We start from the raw sequence: 17,351 nt of genomic DNA, 5'->3' as shown, positions 1-17,351 counted from the left end.
GGGTGTGAGAAATGCCACAGTATCTGACAACTTAAAGCCCAGAGGGTTACAGAAATGTTGGGGCTTTGAGAAATCTTTGCCAAAAACTCTCCTCTGAGGGTCTCTGGCCTGAGGTCACTGAGAATCGCAGAGGGAAGATAGGAGCAAGGACACGGCAGGCCCTCCTGGAAGCAGATGCAGTCCGTTAGCAGCCTGCCCCTCACTGCTCTCATCTCGGAAAATGTCCGCCCCCCACCCACCCCACACAGACAGGCCACTCGGAAACCAGGGAGTGGGGTCAAAAGCATCTCTCAGCTTAATTTTCCCTTCTCCTTTCACATGCAGTATTTTGGGAGTCGGGTGCTGTAGAAGCTGCATCATAGCAGTGGAAACATTTTAATTAAATGGGGAGACCTTAGACCTGTCACATGACCTGGGTGTTCTCCTGTATAAAATGAAGGCTGGTAACAGCTCCTTGACCACTTCACAGGACTCCGGGGTCAGACGTGGCATGGGAAAGCGCTTTGAAAGGGAATTCAGATGTATAAGCTGTTTTTAGTAGGAGGGCAATTTGCTCACCTGCTTACTGCTGGGGTTGGGGTAGGACTGAAGCTGGGAGCTGGTGTTGGTGACTTCGGGAAGTTAGTTCTCCCTTGCATCCAAGTCAATCAGTGCTGGCTTTCAGTGATATTATTGAAAGCATATAAAGCTGGTTCGGTTGGCCTTAGAATAAAAGCTTGTGAAGGGCAGGGGGGCCTGGGGCTGTGTGTGACAGCGGTCTCTTGTTTCAAGGCAACATCAGTTCAGTGGTGGTATTCGGCCTGTCCGTGTGAGATCTGGGCTCGGATCAGCACTTTAAACCCACTAGTTGGCTGCATCATCTCTGAGAATTCCATGACCCTTTCCAGGGGTGGGGGCTGAGGAGGCCAGGAAATGGCTTTGGTCCCATTAGTCATTCTGGCGCCAGCAGCCCGGCAGCAATGGCTTCTCGGTAGGGAGCTGGGGAGAGATGCCCATGGCAGGAGGGTGCCATGGGGTGGGGCAGAGGGCGGGGGGCTGCTGTTCTCATGCCCCTTTTTACCTAGATGCTGCCAAAGGTGGCCCCTGGGACACTGACCACAAAGTGTCTCATGGGAGGAAGAAGGATGAGAGAGATGGGAATTCTCGTAAATTTTTAATCTGAAAAATAAAGAAAGTATGAATTAGAATTAATGCAGGTATTAAATATTTAAACTTTCTGTACTCACTTTCATTTTTAACATATTCCTTCCTTAAAAACCTCGATAACGTTTGTCAGATTTGTTCTCAAGATGTCCCTCTCTCTCCGCCTCCCCCAGGCCCAGCCCCAAAGTGAGACCGCAGGTATTCATCATCCTGATGGAAATGTTCATTTTATTTCTCCTACAGGAACCGTCTGATCTCTCTCTTTATATTTATGCTTTCTCTCTATGGCAGTGTAAATATTTAATGCTGTTATAAACACATCCTATGCAAAATATATATTAGAAAAAATAACTCTTTAATTTGGCAAGTCGTTTAATTCCATTTGTAATCATAGCACATGGGCTACAGTTAATGCCAGGGCCGAGGAATCCAGCCTGACTGCTGACACTGGCAGAGGAGCGATCAAGCCTCCCAGACTGAGGACCTCTCAGACCCTCGGCTGTTTCTTCTTTTGTGCTTTTGGTTCATGGATGGAGATGGTGCCCACTGTTCAGGGTGAGGCTGAGAGTGAGTCTGGAAACAAAACAGGAAATTCACTTCTATCTTCAGTAGAACGGGGTGAGGGTGGTCCAGGTCTCTTTGAGTGCATTTGGTAGCATTTATCCAAAAGGATGCTGGGATACTTAGATGTAGGACATTTGGTGCATCTTCATGTGGTTGGGGGCGGTTATCCTTGGACTTTTGGGGTGTTCTCACAAGGATTGGCTTGGGGCACAGCAGCAAAGAATTTTCTAGAGGGTGGGTTTCATCTTTAACAAATATTTACTGAGTGCTTCATATGTGCCAGGCATTGTTGTGGTCCTTGGAGATACGATGGTGAATAAGACAAGGAATGAAGACGAGAATATCCAGTTTCTGAATATTTCACCATTGCCTCTGCTCATTCTGTTTTCCATTCAATGGTCTTTCTGGCTATCTTAAGGAATCCATCTATCAGAGCCACTCCCCACTCAGGTTTTAAGAACTCATGGCTAGTATTTGAATAACTCAGTGTTCCTGGATTTACAAATTCCTGTGAGTTTAGCACAACCTTGCAAATAAGATCGCAACTACCACCAGCCCTCTCTCCCCTGGGAGGGATCTTGTAAACCGAATGACTGGCATCGGGATTCCTTCCTGCTGGGCTCCAGGTGTGGTCTTCCCTCTGCAGGTGGGTGAATGGCTCTTTTGGGAGACTGCAGGTCCTGCCATGACAGGGTGTCCTGCACTGCTGATCCTGCCTCTGTGTGTCATCTCAAGGGCCCAGACTTGGGGCTGAAGCCTTGGAGGTTTGAATTTCAGCTTCAATGTGGCATTTGTCAGCCTTTCCCCCTATTGAATGTCTTCCGTAATTGTCCCATGCCTGGCGCCATTCAGTGTGTGTTCCCAAGCTAAAAAGCCCTCATTCACTTGTGGCTCAGGCTGTCATTAATTCTTTCATGGGGTGGAGAATAATGAGGGGACAACTAATGCACTCGGAAAAAAAATTGATTTTGTAGTTAGCAATTTGCCACTCTTGTTTGGAAAGCCAATGTGGACTCCTCAGCCTGTAATTCCACTGAGGAGAAAATTTAAACAATTGGCACCCAGGCCCCAGCCCACCTTCCCAGAGAGGCTCTGATGCACTCTGCATTTCATGTTTCCCAGGATAGGAAGGCAGGAGGAAACTTGGAAATCATCACCAGGGCCCTGCTCTTCTCCCCTGACTCAGGCTCTCAGACCGTGGTCTGTGTCAGACCTGGGCTGATTCAGGAGATGAAGATCTGTCTGATTGAAAGGCCTATGGGAGGAGTTTCCAGGCAGCTCAGAGGCTCTCAATTGGCTGGGACCAAAGAGGCTGAGCCTTAGCTGCTTTGGGGGTGACACGAGTCGTTCTTCAGGACTAATCCCTGTGACTCGACTTCTGTGTCTTTCATAGGGGCTGATGATCCTGTCTGTGGATTTGGAGGGGAGATGTTTGAATGATTTCCCAGTTCCCTGCACGACCATCCTGTCCACTGCTGGGGTAGCCATCAGACTGAATTCTATGCAGGATCTAGTGTATGTTCTAGTCTTTGTTAGGAAGGATTTAAGGAGCTCTGAGTTAGTTTTCAAACTTTGCTGCAAATCCCGCTTGGTCATTTTGCTCTGCTTTTAGAAAACGGGCTTCCATCTTAGTAATACCAACTTTGCATTTGTACACTGTGTCAATCTGACAAGACACTCAGAATCTCTTTCTGTATGTCTCCATTGCTGAATGCTCCGTGAACAGTGTTCCATGCCTTCCTTTCTTGAATAGACCCTCTCCCCTCATTTGCACCCGGGTTCCCTCCCTACCCCCATCCCAAGGCAGAGTGCATATTTGGGTCAGCTCTCAGCCCCACTCCTATCTTCATTTGTTCATTCAGTAGTTGTCATGCCCACACTGTATCTCAGAGCACTCTGCTCACTTGGTTTTCAGAGGACTCTCAGTCTGTGTTCCGGAAGATACTGATTTCAGTTCTACTTGGACCTTCCATGTGTGTCCTGTCACAAAAATCGAGTTGAGGGAAGGACAGCAGCAAATTGATGAATATGTCAAGAAAAAAAATCCCACAAGGTCCATAAAGAGTGGCTCCTCCTTGGGCCTTGCTCCAGCTCATAGCCCAGATGCTTTTCCTGGCTCTGCTCAGCCCATGGTACCCAGAAATGATGCGACTCCAGTTGGAGCCATTGACGAGCCAGATGTATTCATGGGGAAGCCACTTTTGCCCACCCCCTGTGACAGATGCATCATCAAGTCCCTTGGCTCTGTTAATAAAACCTGCCATTGTTTTTCTAATGCCCAGTGCCTGCAGTGGCAGGGCCATAGACCTCTCGATGCTACAGTGACAAATCACAGAACACTGTAAGCCCAGAGCCACTCAGTGCCTTTTATTAAACCTGACAAATATCCAATACCCCTGGCCTCATGCCTGCTCTCCTACATCATTTGATACAAATTACATTGAGGCTTGAAGGGGAGAGTATTTCAAATGGGAACTAGAGCTGGTGATGACAGTGCTCCTGGCTTTGAAGGGCAGTGGGGGTGTGAGGAAAGCTCCCCAGGTCTTTTTCCATAAGTCCATCTCAACATGACTGATCCTGCATCCTCAGATAACTGATTCACAGGTGAAATGTCTGGATGAATCATGGTAAATGGAATCTGTGAAGCCCTTTACCAACTGCTAAGCAGATGTACACATATCATCTCATTTAATGCTCACATCAGCCCTGAGATGAATGCTATTGTCCAAGTTTTATAACTGAGATGACAGAGATGCAGAAGGTTTGACTTGTTAAGGTCACATGATTAACATGGGACAAGCAGGGCCCTGGCTCAGATCTTGATTTTGTATCCTGTGATCCTTTAACTTGCCATTTACTTCCGTGCCCTCTCTCCCTTTCTCCCTCCATAACATGGAGGATTCAGGCCTTGTTCTGCCCAGGACCTGGAGTAAGGATTAAAGAGATGTTCTTTAGGCTTTGATCATGTCTAGTAAAGAAGGCACGGGGACAGCTCTCCCACTTCCTCCAAGAGGAACAGCCTCCTTCTTTGTGGGGTTTCCCCTTCTTTATTCTTCCCACGGACTCCCGGTGCCTTCAGTACAGGGCCTGGTGTGTACAGGAGAGGAACAGAAATGAATCAGCGCTTTTTTAAAGCTATTTTCCAGAAGTGAGGGAATTGACTTCTCCACCTGCTGCACCACACCTTGTTTCCGGGGGGTGACGGAAGCACCGTTGAGACACTTACTGTCAGGTCTGGCCGCAGTGCAGGGAGGAAAACCTGCAAGGGGAGGCAGCCAAAGGCCCTACTATCACTGCCCATCACTCAAGAGCTTAAGCCACCAGCTTCCTGCACCAGTCTTGGATTGAAGAAAACTTGCAGCCTGCCTGCCTAAAAGCCCACCCAGCTTCCCAAGATTCCAGGGTGAGAGGCCTCTTGTCAGGCCCGAGAGACTGGCTGTGCTGGTCAGGAAGGCAGCCTATGAATGAGTGCTCTCCCCAGGCGGGCTCAGGGTTCAGGGATGGGTGTTTACCTTTGCAGCCCACTGTGCTGCTCGCCACTTGAAATTCTCCTAAGAACCCAGAGGAACAGCTGAAAATATCCCAGGTAATATGAAAATGAATGAAGGCTCAGCAAACAGAGCCCAGCTTCTGAGCAAACAGCTGAAAAGGCAGGCGGCAAAACAAGAATAAAGGGAGAATGCAAAAGGAGGATGGGCAGATGGAAGTGGGAGGGAAGGTGGACCAGGGGAGGGAGGAGGTGGGTCAGGGTGAGGGCTCCGGGTTGTCCTCTGTCCTGGAGATGCCTCTGCCACCCACCTCTCTACGGGGGGAGGAAAGCAGTGCCAAGAAAAAGGTTCTCAGCTTTGGGCCGGATGGAGAGACTTTTTGGTGGAAAATGCCCTGTGGTCTTGTGAGCTCTATGGTGTTTTTCTATGGTGGAAGGGAAGTTGGAAATGAGGGCAGGTGTGGACACTTTGCTTTCCTAGGAGTTAGGAGGCCTGAGTTCCAGACCCAGCTGTGATGGTGTGACCTTGGGCAACACCCACATTTGTGAATATGGTTTTCTTACTGGCAAAATTAGAAAGTTTGACTAGATAATTTCAGGGGGATCCTTTTAGCTCTAACATTCTACAGATTTTTTGTTTTGTGCTGTGTTTTGCTTTTACCATAACCGACAAAGACTTGGATACTTATTTGACGACTTGCTGAGCTGTGCTAACAGCCTTTGGAAGCTTATCTTCTGGGGCACATGGACATGGACAGTCATGTGAGCAGGAACCAGCAGAATAAGAATCTTCTTGGATGTTCTGAGTGAGACCGGGCTGGAGCCAAAGAAGTGGCTTCCTGCTAACAGTGGTGAAGGCAGCATCACGCTGGCTCTGGAATCACAGGTTAGAGTTGAGGACCCCATATTTATTATTTAGTGTGCATTCGGTGTCTAAAACTGTGCTAAGCACTTTGCATGTATTCTCTCATTTACTTTTATACGACTGCTTTGAACTAAGACTTATCATTATCCCACTCGTATGCCTGCAAGCAATAGAGTAACTTGCCCATGGTCACATAACCTAGGTGTCACCCAGGTCTGAATGATGCCGGGGTCCACACTCCTAACCACTGCACCACACATACTTTCAGAACCTATGGTCTCCAGGAAAGACATGATGAGCCCGAAGGGTGAGGGATGTCGAGCCCCACATCCAGCTCCCTGAGGGGTTGTGTTCCCTCCCCAGAGCACAGAATGGAGTCCCTAGACGTGAATCCATCGGCTCTGCAGTGCCAGCCCTGTGCAGAGGAGCCCTGCCAGCTCATATCAGACAGCAACTCATGAAACTGTGGCCTTTTGTTTTTTACCTTTTATAAACTAGAGACCAAGCTGTGCAGCAACCACAGTGCCAGGAAGGCAGGCAAGGATGTGCGGACAAGGAGCACGCAGGGTGGGAAGTGTCGCCTGCAGCAAGGAGGCCCTGACCCGGGGCTGGGGGGCTGGAGCAGGCCCAGGCTAGGACGCTGGGCCATGGCCTTTGTCTACTCTCTGAGTTGCTAAGCTTCCTCATCAAATATTCTAGGACCTTGGAAGGCTGAATGACCACCTGTGAGGAATGTTGGAATAAATGGGAACTCTTGCTGTAGGTAGAAGGTCAGATCAGGAGCGCTAGGATAACACCCAACTCCAAGATGCTGCACATCCGTGTGCATCTATTATGTGCTGATTATGAGCCCGGGTGGCTGCAGGCCCAGTCCCAGGGCACAGAGATAAGTAAGACAGCACATCTAGCCATAAATTGCTTCCTTCAGGCAGTCAACCAACAAATGCTAGATGCTTACTGTGTGCAAGGCTTCATTGTAGATTCAGGGAATAGTGTTAAATAAGACAAGCCTCCCTGCCATCAAGGATTTCATATTCTAAGTAGGGAGGAAGATAGTGAATAAACAAGGAAGGAAACATGGAAATAAGAAACTGTGAAGTCCTGACAAATGCTGGGAAGAAGGTAAAGCGGGCTCCTGTGGCAGAGTGCTGGGCTGCGTGTTGGGGAAGGCTCTCTAAAGATGGGATATTTGTATTGAACCTGATGGTTCAGAAAGTGACAGCCATAGGTAGATGGGAGGAGGAGCATCTCAATCAGAAGGAAAAGCAAAAGCAAAGTCTCTGGGATGGGCCTGAGCCAATGTGCCTGGGTAGACAAGAGGGAGGATGAAGAGAAAGGAGGTCAGGGAGGCAGAGGGTCTTAGGAGGCCACACAGAGGCATTTGGGTCTTCCCTGTCTTGGGTAGGCCATGAGGACTGTTAGGGGGAGAGTGAAGAGAGCTGAGTGTGCTTTAGAAATGCCACTGTGGCTGCTGAGGGAGTAAAGAGGGCAGGTGGAGGCTTTGTTGGCTTAGTCTTGGCCGTGGCAGCAGAGATGGAGCAGAGTTATTGGATTCAGGTGGTTGCGGGCTTCTTGATGCATTGAATGCAGTTGAGGAAAGGAGGGAACCAAGACTGACTTCTAGATTTTTAGCACCTGAATGGAGGGTTTTATTTAGATGAAAGAGGCTTGGCAGAGTGGGTGTAGGATTTGAGGGGAGAAATTAAGAGATCTGTTTTAATATACCAAGCTCAGGATCCCTTTGAGACCCTGAAGTAGAGGTGTTGAGTAGACAGCTGAATGCAGATGTCTGGGTGTCTGAAAGAGGTACAGCTGGAGATTTGCATGTGAGAGACCTGAGTGTGTAAGAAGGTCCTGAAGCAATGAGGAAGAGAGAGAGAGGACGCAGAAAGGGTGAGTGACGGAGACGCTCCAGTACTTTTAGGAAATGCCAGCAGAGGAGACTGAGAAGGAGTGCTTGCTTGTGAAGGTTGGGAAAAACCAGAGGAGCAAGGTGTCAGGGCCTGGAGGAGAAAGTTTTCTCAGATCAGAAATTGACCCACTGCACCAAGTGCTGTCGGGAAGTTAAAATGAGGACAAAGAATTGACCATTTACTTTGGCAAGATACAGTCTTAGTAATCTTGGTAATTAGTCATCAGTGGAGTGGTGGGTAATAAAGCCTGATTGGGGTGGGTTGAGGAGAGAATGGAAGATGCGAAAGGACAGACAGTGAGTGTAGATGACTCCTTTGAATAGATTTACTGTGAAAGGAAGCTCCAGAAGAGGTGGAAAATGGAGGAGGGGCTTGGGTCAAGGGAGAGTTTATTTAAAGGAGGATGATATGGAGGTATGTTTATACGCCAGTGGAAGTGATCCAGTTAAAGAGGGAGAAAAGTCCTTGAAATGGCACGGGAGAATGGGTCCAGAGCCCAGTGAAGGTATTGACCTTGGATGGGAGCCAGGACTCTTTTTCTATGGTAATTGCAGTATGGCATGGCCTGAGTATTTTAGTTCTGAGACAGACACAATAAAGGGCTTGTTGATGGGAAGATGGGGTAGTTCTCATCTTATAGAAATCTGTTTTCTCTATGAAGTATATTGCAAGGTCATCAGCTGAGAATGGGGTGGGGAGGGAGTGTTGGAGACCCGGGGAGACAAGGAAGTATGAGGTTTCCCCAGAGACTGGGAAATTGAATTTTCCAGGGAAAGGTGGTAGGTTTTCTGACAGTGTTGAGTGAGATTTGTGGTTATGTTTGAAGTGAGTCTAGTCAGGAAATTTGTATCATTTTTCTCCAGTAATGTTCAGCTGCTCTGGTACAGGCCCCATATAAGTGGGTAGGATTCCAGGGCAGGAGCTCTGCTAGACTAGGGCAGCGCAACAAGAGCTGCAAGAAGCCCAGGTGATTGGCGTGGCGGGAGTTGAAGCGTTGGGTACTGGAATCAGAGCTGGGCGAAGAGGGAAGTGAACACATGCAGGGAGTGATGAAAAGGGATCATAAAAAAATGTTTTTAATGAAGTGGGGTTGGAGAATTGCTGGAGTAAGTAGGAGCGTCAGAGTAAGCTAGGGTGGCAATGGTCAGAAAATGGGATGTTGGCAATGTACATTTCATGGGTGATTCAGTTATTGGTGTGACAAAGTCTAGGGAATGGCCATGTGAATGGAGCAAAAGCTCATTGGATACCAATCACAGTGGGAAGAAAAACATAATAATAAATAATAATAAAGGCTCATTGGAGCTAGGAAGGATAGCCAGCTAGAGGCCAGGGTATTGGACAGATCATCTTCATGGATTTTGGAGTCCCCAGTGATGCTGGCAGAAATAATAATGCAGAAGGAGTCGCCAACCCAAGTGCTAAGGTCATCCATGAATGAGGGGGAACGTCCAGGTTGGTAGACTGACAGGATTTCATACGTAGGAGGGGCAGTGAGGTCTAATGACAAGTGCTTCAAGTGAGCCTGGGTTTTTGAAAGAAGAAAGAGAGATGGGTTAGAAACTGCGGTGGGGTGCTCACTTCAGCAGCACACAGACCAAACTGGGAGTGGTACAGAGAAGATTAGCATGGCCCTGAACAAGGATGACACACACATTGGTGAAACATTCCATATTTTGTATAAAAATACAGTTAGATAGAAGGAATACATTCTGGTGTTTGATAAACAGTAGGGAAATTATAGTTAACAGTAAATTATTGTATATTTCAAAATAGCTAGGAGAAAATTGTAGCATTCGCAACACAAAGGAAAAATACACGTTTGAGGTGATGCGTATCCCAATCTTACATGGATTCGATCGTTTTGCATTGTGTGTAGATATCAAAATCTTACATGCACCCCCAAAATATACAGCTATTATGTGTTAATACAATTTTTTTAAAAGAAACTAGCCAGGTGTAGTTGCTCACGCCTATAGTCCCAATACTTTGGGAGGCTGAGGTGGGAGAATCTCTTGAGCTCAGGAATTTGAGACAAGTTTGGGCAATATAGCACAACCTCATCTCTAAAAAAATACAAAAAAAAAATAGCCAGATGTGGTGGCCCACACCTATAGTCTCAGCTACTCAGGAGGCTGAGGTGAGAGGATCACTTGAACCCAGGAGGTGGAGGCTGCAGTGAGCTGTGATTGTGCCACTGCATGCCCACTTGGGCAACAGAGTGAGACCCTGTCCAAAAAAAAAAAAAAAAAAAAAACTGTAGTGGGAAGCAGGGAAGAAGGGAAGACACACACACAGCTTTCACTTCTGAAGTATGTGAGATGTAAGAGACAAAAACTATCCCCAACAGGAAAGGGCTTCTGAGGAAACAGCTCATCAAGTCTGGGTTTCCCTTGAAGCAAGAAAGTGAAGGAGCCAGTCAGAGAGACCAGGATTTCCAGAGGGCATGGCCAAAGGCTGTGGGGCAGCCTGGTGCTGAGTGTGTACCCAGCGGTGCGTCAGCTAGGAGGCTCACCCGATGGTGGTTTAGGTGAATGGGAAGGCTGAGGAGCGAGGTCCTGGAGGGCACAGCAGTGTGGGACTGAGGACCTTGGGACGACTGGGTCTTGGCTTGCGATGGAGATGTGGTGCCTTCAGTTGAAGACCAAGGGAGGGGCTGACTTGCTGGATTAGTACAGTTGGTGACTGAACATCAGGGTGGTGGGCACAGCCCACCCTGGAGGTGTTTGGCTCTTGGCATGCAGTGATGGCAGGTGAGAATCATATGACAGGGAATGTCAAAGTAAGAAAGGCATTTAGATATCCCTTGTCAGCTCTTATTTTTCAGATGAAGAAACTGAGGCCCAGAGGGTTCAAATAACTTGTCCAAGGTCATCATGCAAATGAGTGGGATTAGAATTTATTCAGAACAGAGGTAGGCATAGAGTTTGTGGGTGCTGCCAGCCTAAGGCTGGGTGGAAGATGCGGGAGGCTGGGGGATGTCCGTTTTCCCAGCCTGGCTGAGCCGGAGACCACTTGATCTGGCTGCACCTATTCTCTCCTCCTGGTCACCATGTTTGCCCCCAACAGAGGCATGTGCCTAGCTTGGTGGGACTATTGGAAGCCAGATATCTTGGGCTCATTCCCTGTCACCCCTGTGGCACCTTGGCCAAGGGCCCTGGCTCATCGGGTTTCCAAATCTCCTCTGATTGTGGGCATGGCTGTGTGGTAGGTGCCATGGCCTGTGAATTGCAGTGAGCAAGGCTGTGCCTGGACCTCTCAGGACTGGGCTGTGGTATCTCCTGGAGGGGGCTTCTGTCTGACTAAATGATTGAATCATTTACCGAGTACCTACCCTGCACTCAGCCCTGCTTCCATGAAGCTCAAAGCCTGACGGGGACCATCAGACTGCAGCTAGAGATGCACAAGCTGATAAAAGGGAACCGAGAAGTATTTTAATTCACTGGCCTCCTATGTCAGATGAGGAAAATGAGGCCATGGCAGCACCAGCGCAAGAGCTTTACCCCGGCTATTAACTCCCTGTCTGAAGCTGTGGCTGGTGTGCCCCAGCTCACCATTCAACTTGCAGTGTCTGCCCCATGGCCCCAGCATCTGAGGAGCATGTGGTGGGCCCTGCCCAGCTCCTTCCTACCAGAGCACCTCAGAAGCGGAACGCAGGGAAGTCCTGGTCCCCACTCCTAGGCCAACAGCAGGCATCCAGTCTATGGTGGTATCTGGGGGCCCTTTTCACCACCCAGAATAGGATGCCAGTGAGCATGGCCCCGATGAGCTGACTCCTCCCTTTCAGTCCTCCTCTCCTTTCAGCCTGCGCAAGTGTTAAATACAGCATCAAATTAAGCAAAATTAAATACATTTCCATGCAGCATTTTTCTCTTGACTAAATCAAACAATGCGGTTGCCATAGCAACAGCCTCTTCTGAAAAGGTCACCTGCAAGAAACTGTGTTTTAGGTACAACTCAAGGAGATTATGGAGGATTAACTCATTTTATACATATATATTAAATATATATTTTTTTCCTTTAAAGGAAGTGTTATGAAGAAATAATATCCAACTGAGCTGGAAGACACCCACAGAAAAAATTTTAAGTCCCCGATAAAGGATTTTTTTTTCTTTTCTTTTTTTTTTAACCAGCATGCAGTGGGGGTGATATCTGAAATGGCGACTCTGTTTTTACTTGGCTTTAATTAAACCTCAGTCGGGGCTGAGAAATGTGGTGAAGCGAGATAATTGCACTATTCCCAGTACAGTTTTTAAACTCCGGCTTTGATATGCACCTCGTGACAGCCTGAACCTGCACCCAGACTCCTGGGGCTGCTTGAAGCTCAGCTCATAACCACCCCTCTCAACCTGCACGCACCTGGGGAACAGTGTTGGGGACCTTGAATGAGAAGTATAGGCTGGGGGAGGTGGGAGCCCTGGTCATCTGCCCAGGGGCCAGGAGAGGCTGCATCTTCCCTAAAAGGTTCATCTCCGGCACTCAGGGGTTCTCCACTGGACTTGAGCATCCAAACTGTCAGGGAAGGAAGAACACAGCCAGTCTAAGTCAGAAAGAGAATGGGGAGGTCTTCTCTAGTTTTTCTGTAATGTAGAGAGGAACTGGAATATCTCCAGGAAATCCTTATTGGATTTGAGTTGAAGTGGGCAGCCTGGCACGGGTTCCTTCGTGAGTGTTACAGGCAGGGTGAGGGGTAATGCATGTTCCTGTTCAGTGCACGCCATCAGGAACCGGTGTGGAGTTCCCCCAAGAAAGAGCTCTAGTTTCATGCATTTGCAGGGCCCTATATGGTCTGCCCAGCCTGCCCAATGATGACACAGGCATGGCAGGGCTCTGGCTGTCATGGTGCCAGGGTGATGGACATCTGTGGCTGAGTTGTATAAGGAGCATGTCTGCCCCCTTCCCACTCACCCCTAGTTCTGCCTGCTTTCCAGAAGGCCGAGAGACTGAGGGTGTTCAGGTGAAAGTTTCAGATAGATAGGGAAACAGGAAACTGGTGACCTGGGTGACTCGCTGGCTTCCTGGGCCCCAGATGGACAGCTTCTCTGGAACCAAAGGTGGATCACACTCCAAAGACAATCCAGAATTTCCTGGGCAGGGCTGACAGCTCTCGTGTCAGGATCTCACGAGGCTCAGCTTCGTCTAGAGCTCAGGCCACTTGCTAGGGCCATGCCTCCCGTCTGCACCTGCAAGAGTTGGTGGCCAGCACCAGCTCAGAGCCACCTCAGGAGGAAAGAGAGTGAACTCCTGTAATGTATATGTGTGATATGGCCATTGTAGAGCAGGCCTAGCTAACACAAATACTCTTAGACGTGTTCCTTCAGTGCCTTTCTGGTGGCTGACCTGCCATCACGTGAAACGTCTTTTCCTCTTTGTCCTCAGATCCCCAGGCTCCAGGCTCTTCTCCTAATTCATCCCAGTACTAGACAAGGTGGGCTTGTATGGTACAGCAAAGAGGGAGGAACTTGCAAATCGGCAAGCCTGGATTTGAATTCTGGCTGCCACTTACCCGTTGATTGCCTCTCTTTCCTTATCTATCAAATGGGGATAATAGTAGCTACTATCTTAAATAATAGGTCCTCATAGGGTTGTTCTGAAGATTGAATAAATAGACCTGAGAGAATGTAGGTGGATAACATAGGTGCTTAATGGATGTTTGCTGAATACTGTATTTCAGGAACATGACGTTTGTACAGAACAAACCATGTGTTTCTTTTCCTGTAAAATCCTGCTTTCCAGCCGGGGGTCAACCGCAGAGCTTAAAGAAGGAACAGCAATTTCTAGCTATAATCCCCTAATACAATCACTGGAGGTTTTCTTGAACTCTTAAGAAAAGCAAATCTACTGTCATCCAGGGAAGCATTTTATTTTTAGATCAACTCAGCCCTCTGAACTCACATGAACCCTTAAAAGAAGATCTCCAAGTGGCTAGCCAGACTGGAAAGACCTAGGAAAGAGCGTCGCTCCAAGTGGAGAGGGCTGACATTCCAGTTACTCAAATCCAGCTCATTTCCTTGTGTAGGACAAGGCGCAGCTGCTGCCGCCGTGACAGCGCAGTTGTGGTGTCTGCTGCTGAGCGGGGCTTTAGCCACGCCACTTTCTCATGGGTGCCATTGCTCCGGTTGTCAGATAAAATCTCCTGAGTACCTTCAGAAGACCCTTGGCAAAGAAAAGCTGTATGCTAGCTCCAAGCCAGGGGGTGTTACTGCATAAGCTTTGGAGTCAAACAAAACTGGGCTTGAAACCTACCTCTGCCAATTTTTAGCTGCATGGCCTTGGACTGGTTACTTCCTACTCAGAATCTCAGCTCCTGGCTCTAAAATATGAATATTCTGCTTATCTCACAGTGTCAGTGTCAGGTTTAAATGAGATAATACTCATAAAGTGTTCACCACCAGGATCGGCACGTCGCAATCTCTCAATCTGTGGTGTCATGATTATGTTGAGACCAGTGGGTGCCAGGCATTTGAGTCACCTGGAGGGCTTGTTAAAGCACTGATCGCTGGGCCCTGCCTCTGGGGTTTCTGATTCAGTAGGTCTGAAATGGGGCCTTAGGATTTCCATTTCTAACAGGTTCCCAGGTGATGCAGCTGGCATAGGGACGACACTTTGGAAAGCACTGGTCTCTGTCATCCAGTGAGGAAAATATTTGACCAAGATCCATGAAATTTGAGTTTTATAGGTATCCAGCATTGTTTACCAAGGCTTCCAAGTGGGTGCAAAGGACTGAATTTAGACTAGTGCTGTCCAATGAAAAGGTTTTGCAATGATGAAATTGTTCTATGTCTGTGCTGGCCAGTTTGGTAGTCACTATCCACGAGTAGCAATTGAACACTTAAAATGTGTGCAGCTAAAGGACTACACTTTACATTTAAATTCCACATAGCTAGCTGGGAGTGATGGCCCACACCTGTAATTCCAGCACTTTGGGATGCTGAGGTGGGCGGATCACTTGAGGTCAGGAGTTTGAGTCCAGCCTGGGCAACACGGCAAAACCCCATCTCTACTAAAAATACACAAATTAGCCAGGTGTGGTTAGCTAATGCCTACCACTAGATAGCACAGAGAAGATTCTCATAGATAGGGCTTAGTGAAGGCGTAACTATTAACCAGGGAAATGAATAAGTAGGTGACACCTCAAGAACGGAGATTGGGGTCAAGACAAACACTGCAGGCACCTGTTCCTTCAGTGTGTTTCCTATACCTGAGACCTTCTCTGGAGAGTTTAGGAGCCAAGTTGAAGCTTCACCCTCCTCTCCTATATTTGAATATCTAGGTAGACTGCTCTCTGGAAGATGCAGAAACAATTGAAATATATGACATGTAGGGTTTGAACATCCAAGTGGAATAAATAGTGATGGACCTCTTAGGGACAGTGGCAGGGTGGAGATGTGCCAGGGCCATGGCCTGTGTGTTTTCAGGATATAATAAAATAAAGACGTTTGGAAGGAAGTAGGAATCAGAGAGCAGTGTGATTTGTTCTGGGTTGGAAGATGGGCGAACAGAAGTGTCAGTTAAAAAGAAAACTTTTGACTCAAGACAAGACTAGGGACAATTTGAAAGAGGGGAACTCATTCCTCTGGGTAGTGGGGAGTGGGGAAGAAGGGAATAATGTTTGTGCCCAGGATAGAAAGGTGCTTGCTAATTTGGGGCATTTCTGAAAGTGGGAAATGAGTCAACTATTATAATACTGTTTAACATCACCCGACAGTGTTTGCTCTAAAATCTCTCATCTCACACTGGATCTACTCTGCTTGGGAAAGTGATATAACATGGCAGTTAAGGTCATTGATTCTGAGAGTCACAAAGATGAGGCTCAAAATTAGCTGCGCTGCTTACAAGCTGTAGGACCTCAGGCAAATTATGTACCCTCTCTAGCTACGGTCTGTCCATCTGTAGATGGAAATAGTAGTGGTACACACCTAAAGGGTTGTTTTGAGAATTAATGAGGTGTGGATCTCAAGTGTTTCGCGTAATGCCTGGCACATGGCAAGAGCTTTGTGGCTGCATCATCTCATTACAGAGCATACACTACTGACTTCCCTCCTAGTCTCTGAAGCAAGTACCCCCGTGGGCTATCTCATTAGGGCAGTAGGAGGACTCTGCGTCTGGGAGCCCTTCCCTGAGAGTGTCTCATTCTGGGCCCTTTACCGAGATAGAGGTGACCTCTCAGCCCGCTGTTCCTCAGGGGTGGCGCCTTCACTCCACAACAACCAGGATAGACTGCGGTGCGTGCTAGCGCCAAGACACAAGAAATAGCATCGCCAGAGAACCAACTTAAGCCTGGCCTGATTTAGTACAGAGAAAATGACAGCTGCTGTGCTCGGCTGGCTTCCACCCAGCAGAAGGCTATTTTTTGCAAATAAAATGGTAAGTTGCTAATCAGAAAGATAAATTAAGAAGCATTAAGATAATGATGGTCTAATCACCGTCCACACAGAGAATTGCTAGAGTGAATATCCAGGCTACCGAGTACTTGAGCGCATTTGGTGATTATTTGTATTACGAAGGGAATGATGAATTCCAGGCCTGGAATCAATTTAGCTTAGGAAACCCACAAGACCAGCCTCCTCAGAGAGAGGACACTAGGGACTTCTGGAGGTCATCAGGCCCCCCTGCTGGCCTCCACCCCCAGGTCTGAGCAGCCTTTCCCAAACCACTCTTGATTTCTGGCTGTTTCCCCACTGAGGTTCCCTGGCTTCTATGGGAGCACCTCTTGGTCCACCTTTTTAGATACCTAATATGCGTCTGCTTGCTTGGGGACAGATTGAGTGGGAGGCTCTGCTCTAGTTTGAGAGCAACAGAAAGAGGTCCATCTGGGAGTAAATTGCCACACAGCAGAAAAGGGGATCTGGGCTTCCCTGGGCCTTTCTGTGGGCCATTGGGCAGAAATGCTGTTCCGTAGCATCATGGTGCCTGGACCAATCAAGCCATGGAGACTTTCTCTTCCTATCCTTTAGCTGAGGACTCAAGGTTGCGGGGGAGTGATGATTTGTCCAATATTGCAGAGACAGAGTCTGAACCAGGACTCAGGCTGGTGCTCCTACACATGGTCTGCTGCTTTGAAAAGGGCTTTGGTGCTAAACTGAGCAGGAACATTGAGAAAAATGGACCCCAGATTCCCAGTCCTCTGCTGAAGCTCCATTGGGAATAAGGATATTGAAGGGTATTAGACATGAAATGGAATAAATGAGAAGACCCAGTTCATAGAGTCTTGACAGTTAGGTTAAAGAGTTTAGATTTGATCTAATATTGAGCTATACATCATTTAACTTCTCTTAAGCTTCAGGGTAGCCTCAGCTGTATCTTCACCTGTAAAATGGGGATAATAAATGGCCTAACCTCTAGGTTTGCTATGAGGCTTAACTGAAAGCTGCATTTA

General features: G+C 47.9%; 1 protein-coding gene and 1 non-coding gene across 6 annotated transcripts in view; both read left to right on the top strand.

Moving 5' to 3' along the window:
• Nucleotides 1-17,351, top strand: part of PKNOX2 (PBX/knotted 1 homeobox 2) — a 267,859-nt gene that overhangs the window by 101,638 nt on the left and 148,870 nt on the right. The window lies entirely within an intron of this gene.
• LOC116556500 lies at nucleotides 9,546-9,651 on the top strand. The gene has a single exon (XR_004271043.1). It is a non-coding gene; the product is annotated as a U6 spliceosomal RNA (small nuclear RNA).

This window comes from Sapajus apella, unplaced genomic scaffold (genome assembly GCF_009761245.1).
Source record: "Sapajus apella isolate SASKATOON/1434 unplaced genomic scaffold, GSC_monkey_1.0 scaffold16, whole genome shotgun sequence".
Lineage (NCBI taxonomy): Eukaryota > Metazoa > Chordata > Mammalia > Primates > Cebidae > Sapajus > Sapajus apella.
This window is presented reverse-complemented; position numbering and strand designations above follow the sequence as displayed.